The sequence below is a fragment of the Balaenoptera acutorostrata genome, chromosome 7, assembly GCF_949987535.1.
Source record: "Balaenoptera acutorostrata chromosome 7, mBalAcu1.1, whole genome shotgun sequence".
NCBI classification, from domain to species: Eukaryota; Metazoa; Chordata; class Mammalia; order Artiodactyla; family Balaenopteridae; genus Balaenoptera; species Balaenoptera acutorostrata.
Window position 1 is genome coordinate 57207640 of NC_080070.1, and position 8372 is coordinate 57216011.

Here is an 8372-nt window from a genome sequence, read left to right on the forward strand (position 1 = left end):
GTCTGGTGAGATCCCTCTTCCTGGTTTGCAGATGGCTGCCTTCTTGCTGAATCCTCACATGGCAGAGACAGATCATCTCCCTTCTGTCTCTTCTTATAAAGGCACTAATCCCATTCATGAGAGCTCCACTCTCATGACCTAATTACTTACCAAAGCTCCATCTCTAAATGCCACCACATTGAAGAGTAGGGCTTCAACATTTGAAATGGGGTCTGGGAGGGGATGGAAAATAGACACAAACATTCAGTCCATAGCAGTGTGTGACTAAATTAAAGGATTTCCCATACTTAGTCATCAAGAGAAGAGGGCTTTAGAAAGGTCTCTAAGATCTACTTTTGAAGCCAAGGACATTAAGAACATTAAGCCTTCCTTTGACTCCTTCCTAAGAGATCCCATCACAATTACTAATTAGAAAATAATTAGAGGGGCTTCCCTGGTGGCGCAGTGGTTGAGAATCTGCCTGCCAATGCAGGGGACACGGGTTCGAGCCCTGGTCTGGGAAGATCCCACATGCCGCAGAGCGACTAGGCTCGTGAGCCACAACTGCTGAGCTTGCGCGTCTGGAGCCTGTGCTCTGCAACAACAGAGGCCGTGACAGTGAGAGGCCCGCGCACCGCGATGAAGAGTGGCCCCCGCTCGCCGCAACTAGAGAAAGCCCTAGCACAGAAACGAAGACCCAACACAGCCAAAATTAAATTAATTAATTAATTAATTTAAAAAAAAAGAAAATAATTAGAAAATGAGCTAACAGTCTGACTTTAGCCTCCTTTCTCCAGCCTCCAACATTTGGATCCCAGTGACCATTCACAAAACCAACAGAATAATAGGCAATATACCTTCTCTGAACACAATGTCTTATCATATACAGTCTCTCCTCTCCAGAATAAAACAGGAAACATATGGTTCTCAATGTTTTCAATCTTTTGCTTGCCCAATGTTCAATGAATTCCTAAGGGGAATTAATCTAATGAGCAGAGTTTCAAGCCATGAGCCAAACATGATCATGGTCAAGAATAACACCTATATATCCCTGGCAGAGTAAAAACTTTAAATTACTCAGACAATGGTTAACAAATAAATAATTTTCTAGGAAACTCTAGAAGAGAAATGCAAAGTATATGCAAGCTTGAGCATATTTTCCTTTAACCCTTTCCCAGAAATAAATTTATGGAAAAAATAACTTTCGAGTGTTATCTAGAGTCAGAGACAACTAAACTCCACCCATGAGAATTACCATTAGTGGCAAAATCACTGTAGGGATTTGAGGAGCCAGACAAGTTTATTTTGCATCACTTAATGCCAGCAAACAAAACATGAACACTAAAGTGTGAAAGAAAATTCTTAAGCTGATTTCAAATCACAGGCATATGTTTGGCTGGAAAAACACATTGAGGAACAAACACTTCAAAGGAAAATCCTTTAGAAATGGAATCACTGGCACTAGACCCACAGTCTGTTAAATTGTTTGACCAAAAAGACTGCTTCAAGAATCCTCAGCTCTTTACTCCTATAACCAAAGCAGGAATATTTGGAAGCAGTCCTGAAACCATAACTTCACTTGTGACACAATCCCTTTTCCATAACTCTGGCCAAACAGTCTAACTCTCTAAGGAACCAAGAATCAAGCAACCTCTTGTTCTTGATGTATCCAAGTAAAAAGGACTTCCCAAAGGTGATTAACTGTGATACAAATAGAATGCAAAACTACTCCACAGATGCACCACTACTTTTGATAGTCATAATATTATCAACTTTGAGTTGTTATTTTCTTGTAGGCTCATTTACGCCTTATCTTTCAGATTACCGTGTATTTGTGTGCGTGTGTGTGTGTAAGTACATATACGCACATATATATAACAAAAGAACTTCAATTCAGGACTTAAAATCAACGACAATTTTTAAACCACTAGAGGGAAAGTTTGAGAAAACTTTTGTCTTTCATTTCTTTTGTTCCACAAATCAAGTATACATCTAATTCTCTATGTTTATTGAATAAGCTTAGATGGAAGAAGGCAAATAGTAGACGATGAAAATAAATTCCCCATCCAGACAAACAGTCTTTGTTGGAACATAAATTATAGTTGTGAACATAAATTATACATAGAAAAGCCATTATATACATATATGCATATTTCTGAGTGTTTACATTCCTCATAAAATGAGTATAAGAGGGGACAATTCCCATATCTCTAGGTGCCAGCAGCATTGAAAGCATTTAGTAAGAGATAATTTTCAGAAGTTTTTCAAAACCAATCCTTTTCCAAGTACTTTATGTGCATTAAGTTCACCTTTCATTCAGCTACAAATTAGGAAATGTACACTACCCATATACCAAGAAAGTTCTCTGTGATGCTAAGTAGTGTCACTATTATTTTCTGCACAAAAGCACATGGCATTTTTTATTTTACCTTCCACCAGACAGTGAGAGGCAGTTTTCTCCTTCTAAAGCTCACATGAGTATTCACTCATCCAGGCTCTTATGTTTTCTGCCCTGCTCTCTGGCAGGCCTCAGACCTGAAGAATTTTAAGGCATCAAAAATTTTAGCAGAGAACCTCTAGGAGTCAAAAAGCCTCACCCCTAGTGTTCAGAAGCACTAGTGTATTGGGGTACCAAAAGCAGCAAAGAAAAGTGGATACCAGAAGCAGATGCACTGCATGCTAAAAGAGAAAAGCCACTTCAAAAAAGGGCAACTATTTACATGAAGCACAATGAGACTCCCCCACTACCATCACCATCACCTTCCAAAAACTGTCTTGATATTTGCTTATTGCTCAAAAATGCAATCACTCTCCTGGAATTCATCATTCTTTTCCCTGCTTAGATAACCCCTAAAGGGACATCATGACAGGAGCTCTTTCTGAACCCAGTTAGATAGCACAGAGAGTAGGTTCTACTCTGCCAAAAGAGTTGAAGAGCAAAGGAAAACAAGGGATTATATAAGACATTCCCAACAAAGGCTTGCTCTGATTCTCCATCTCAAGACTGGACAATGCTAAGCGATATAAACTTCAGCTATTCTCATTACACTCCTAGGTTATCACCTCTAGGTCACCATCAGTTGCATGTCTCAGCAATTAGTTGTAAAAATGTAAACCTCTCTGACTTCTGGTTTTCAGGATTCTTGAAACTAAAAAGAAACTTACTCTAGAAAGAATGAAGATAAAGACTAAATGGCAAATGAATGAGTTATCTGGCAGATACTTTCTTCAGTTGAACAGTCATAACTTTGTCTTGTTTAGTAAACCTCAAAAGAAGATCTCACATGTCCCCTCTTCCTTGCCTTGTCTCTCTCCATCACCCTACACCACCCCCGAGTTGGAATGAATCTCATCCTTCTTTACGTTCCCATAACATTTTGTTCAAATACTTATCATATCCTGCTATAGCTCTACCATAATTGCATTTATGTCTGATCTCCCCCACTGGATAGCAAATTGGTTGAGATCAGAGAATAGGTTTCATTTTACATTTTTTTCTCTCCAGTGTGCTTTGAAATAAATGTTTGCTGGATTAAATCAAATTGAAAATAATTAAAAGTACTGCAAATAGTTGAATCCCTACTGCCTGTATAGGATATTTATCATGAAGTTGAAAAATGTCCACATGTAAAGTCTGTAGCAAAAATTGTGGGAGTAGCAAATGAACCAGGAGTATGACAGATTAGGAATTGCTTTTTTTTTTCTTAAGAAGGACATATTGGGACTTCCCTGGTGGTCCAGTGGTTAAGACGCCATGCTCCCAATGCAGGGGGCCCAGGTTCGATCCCTGGTCAGGGAACTAAGATCCCACATACCGCAACTAAGCCCCTGCGCCACAACTACAGAGTCCGCGCGCTCTAGAGCCTGAGCGAACCGCAACCAGAGAATCCCTCGCACCGCAACAAAGACCCAGTGCAGCCAAAATTAATTAATTAATTAATTAATTTTTTAAAAATTTAAAAAGGACGTGGTATTATATTCAGAAGCCAAGATAAGCATCCTGTTATCCAGGTGAATGAGAATCTATTAAAACAGGATTGCATAGGGCCTTTCTGAAGTAAATGGGTACAACTACAGAGAAAGAGTTTAGAGTAGGAGTTAAGAGTAAGGACTCTAAACTTAAAGGGTCTCCCAATGGCCAATTTGGGGAATATTTGAGCAACAAAATAAATAATTATAGTAACAGATATAACCCATAGAATAAAATAAGAACTCATGTAGTCTCTACTGATTAAATAATGACAGTCCTTCCTTGCAGTAGAATTCCACTAATAACTGTAGAAGAAATGGTGGAAATAGAAAATCACCATACAGCAAACACCACCATTAGAACTGTTTCAGGCAAGTATCGTTAATAGATGCTAAAATTCAGGGCAAGAGTATGATGAGAAGCAGGAAATTTACATTGTCTCAAAATATCATTTGACAGCAAATGAATGAGACTTCTTTAACAAATAAAACTCTTGGGCTTCCCTGGTGGCGCAGTGGTTGAGAATCTGCCAGCTAATGCAGGAGACACGGGTTCGAGCCCTGGTCTGGGAAGATCCCACATGCCACGGAGCAACTGGGCCCGTGAGCCACAACTGCTGAGCCTGCGCGTCTGGAGCCTGTGCTCCGCAACGAGAGAGGCCACGATGGTGAGAGGCCCGCGCACCGCGATGAAGAGTGGCCCCCGCTTGCCACAACTAGAGAAAGCCCTTGCACAGAAATGAAGACCCAACACAGCCGTAAATAAAAAAAAAAAAAAAAAAAAGCCTAGATTTAAAAAAAAAAAAACTCTACATCCAGTGAGTGGTCCCGTAATATTGTCTTGAAAGACTGTATATACTTACTCCTGTTTGGTATATTTTTTAAACTACATTTTCAAATGTAAAAGGCAAAAATGGTATATTTTCAGTGGAGAAATCTGGCAGACACCACATTAACCAAATGATCAAATTTAACATCACCAGTGATGGACAAATCAAAATTATATGCCTCTGATATGATTCACAACATCACTTCTACAGCATTTTGGCAAAAAAGGCAAAACCTGAATTTAATCATGAGGAAATATCAGACAAACCCAAATTGAAGGCCATTCAATGAAATAATTGGCCAATACTCTTAAATGGTGTCATGAGCATAAAAGACCAAAAAAAAAAAAAATTATCAGGACCTTCCTAGATTGGAAGAGACACTACAACTAAATGCTTGTGTGACTTTGACTATGTTAGATTCCTCGTATAAGTGGTATCCTGCAGTATTTATCTTTCTGTGTCTTGCTTAATTCACTTAATTCACCTAATATCCTCCAGTTTCATCCATGTTGTTGCAAATGGCAGGATTTCCTTCTTTCTCATGGCTGAATAATATTCATACATACGTACACACACACACACCACATGCACATTCTCTTTATCTATTCATTAGTCAATAGAGTTAAGTTGCTTCCATGTCTTAGCTATTGTGAATTATGCTACAGTGAACATGGGAACATAGATATCTCTTTGAGATATTGATTTCATTTCCTTCAGGATATATACACACAAGTGGGATTGCTGGATCAAATGGTAGTTCTATTTTTAATTTTTTGAGGACTCTCCATACTGTATTCCAGAGTGACTGCACCAATTCATATTCCCACCAACAGTGCACAAGGATTCCTTTTTCTCCACATCCTTGCCAACATTTGTTATCTCTTGTCTTTTTGATAAAGCCATTCAAACTAGTGTGAGGTGATATTTCATTGTGGTTTTGATTTGCATTTCCCTGATTAGTGATATCGAGCACATTTTCACCTGCAGGCCATTTGGACATCTTCTTTGGAAAACTGTCTATTCAGTTCCTATGTCCAGTTTTTAATTGGTTTATTTGGTTTTTTGCTACTGAGTTGCATGAGTTCCTTATAGTTTTTGGATATTAACCCCATATCAGATAGATAGTTTGCAAATACTTTTTCCCATTCAAAAGGTTACCTTTTTGTTTTGTTGATTGTTTCCTTTGCTGTGCAGAAGCATTTTAGTTTGATGTAGTCCCAACTGTCTACTTTTGTTTTTGTTGCCAATGCTTTTGGTGTCATATTCAAGAAATCATTGCCAAAACCAATGTCAAGAAACACTTTTCCCCTATGTTTTCTTCTAGGAGTTTTATGATTTCAGGTCTTATGTTTAAGTCTTTAATCCATCTTGAGTTAATGTTTGTGTATTGTATAAAATAAGGATTCAATTTCATTCTTTTGCATGTGGATATCCAGTTTTTCTAATACCATTTATTGAAGAGACTATCCTTTTTCCACTGTGTATTTTTGGCATCCTCATCTAAGATCAGTTGACATATATGCATGGGTTTATTTCTGGGCTCTCAATTCTTAATGACTTCATACTTTTCCAAAAATTCAGCCTCCCCTCAAAAGTTATTCAAAGAGATATGCTACAGATTTAAAAAAAAACAATTTCCATGGCATTCCAAAAATACTTTAATAGGTGAATTGTTAAAATAAGTAGATGGTTTGCCAGGAAAAGCACTTTGAAGCAACCGTATTTTAGATATATAGATTCTGAATTAAGTTTTTTAAAAATCAGATTTTAGACATATTTTATCTCTGTTATAAGCAGCAAACTTTATGAACCAGATGAAGAGCAGTTTCTGTCTTTTTGTACTGGCAACATACAATTGCTGTTCTTTATTTGATTTGAAGATACATACATAAAATCTACTCCTAAACATTTTCAAAGCAAGTATTTCTTTTTATGTTTCAGTACATTTAAATTAGTATTTTGTTTTTGTTTTTTGGGTTTTTTGTTTGTTTGTTTGGAGCTTTTGTTATTACTGTTTTGTCTTGTTTTGTTTTGCCTCTAAAAAGTGTGCAGTACCTCTTGGGCTCACTAGCAGCACTCTGGAATTTCACAAAACCTGAGGTGGAAATTACAATCCTGAACTAAGGATTGTAACACACAAGATTATGAAAAGTCTGGTATTATTTCAAGTCAGGATTTTCTTCCATATTCAATTTCACCCAAAGTCAAGCATTAGTCAGTCTTCACCTTTCATACAGCAGAAAGGAGATTTGATTAATATGATTTCTTTATAGAGAAATCTAAGAAGATTAAGGCACAATGATATAGGGAAAGCATGCCCTTTCTCAACATGACATTCTTCAGCACTGTATAGAGGTCTGAACATCTTTCTAGTCATTAGATTGTTCACACTAGCTGCATGTGAAAGAGAAAAAAATCTATCATGGGGGAAAACTTCCATTTTTTCCACATTTTAGTTTTCACCTCACGAATAGCTCAACAAATCTGGAGGTTGGTATTGATTTCATTCTGTAACTAAGCAGGAAAGTGCATCTTTCAAGCAAACATTTGCAGATCATTTCCCCCCATCCATCCCACCCCTGTTTTGGGGGTTATGTTTTGTGATGGTCTCCAAGGAAAAAAATTAGAACCTTCTAGATGACTTCTGTACTCAGTGAAGCACAATGCAAAATAAACCTAATTGGGGCGATTTCCATTAACTATTTTCCATCTGTACATTCTGAAAATCCAATACTAACCAGGAGGCATGATTTTCTGCTTTTCTGATATGAGGAAATGAATTCAAACCTGGTTAAAATATATATTTATATATATAAATTTTATATATAAACATATATATGAATATAAAATGTCATCTGCCTCTTCCACTTTTACTTTATACATGTTTGTGTGAATGTGTGTATATATGTGTGTATATATATGTGTATATATATATATATATATATATATATATATATATATATGTTGAGAGAAAAAGAATAAAATTAAAATACTTTTCCCTAGACCTTCTCAACTTTCAGAATATGGGTATTATACTCCCACTGCTTTGCTCAAATGCAGACCATTTGAGAACATGATAGATGAGTGAGTAAATTACTTTCAATAGACCATTTCCAAGGTTGTTTTCTCCTTAGACTATCACATGTCAATTTGATGGATATGAATCTGAAGATTCAGTTACAATAGAAAGGGCTACAGGGTCAGAATTCACTGTGCAGCCTTCTTTGTACATCTCAGCAGCCCAGCTAAGACACTTCAGTGCTCACAACTTAAAGAACCCCTACTGTACCAGTCAGGGGCCTCTTGATCCCATGCTTCTCTTCAGAAATCTGACAAACCATGCAAGGCTACCTAAACAGACACGAAACTTACCTTAGTTCTGGGGGCGGGCTGGGGAGGAGGAAGCTGATAAACTTGGTATTTAACATCCATATGCTCAAAGGCAATATACTTTATATGATGACACAAACATATAACTCCTGACTTTGAAAGCAAAACAGGTTTTAAAGTAGGCTTTTTACCTGTTTTCATAGTCTTTACAGCAAAGTAGAATATAATACTGTTATGTTAATTAGTCAGTTACTCCTACTACTC

General features: G+C 37.2%; 1 non-coding gene across 1 annotated transcript; it reads left to right on the forward strand.

Annotated features, from left to right (window-relative positions):
* The first annotated feature begins 3705 nt into the window (after positions 1–3705).
* Positions 3706–3778, forward strand: TRNAW-CCA (transfer RNA tryptophan (anticodon CCA)). The gene has a single exon. It is a non-coding gene; the product is annotated as a tRNA-Trp (tRNA).
* Positions 3779–8372: the final 4594 nt, after the last annotated feature.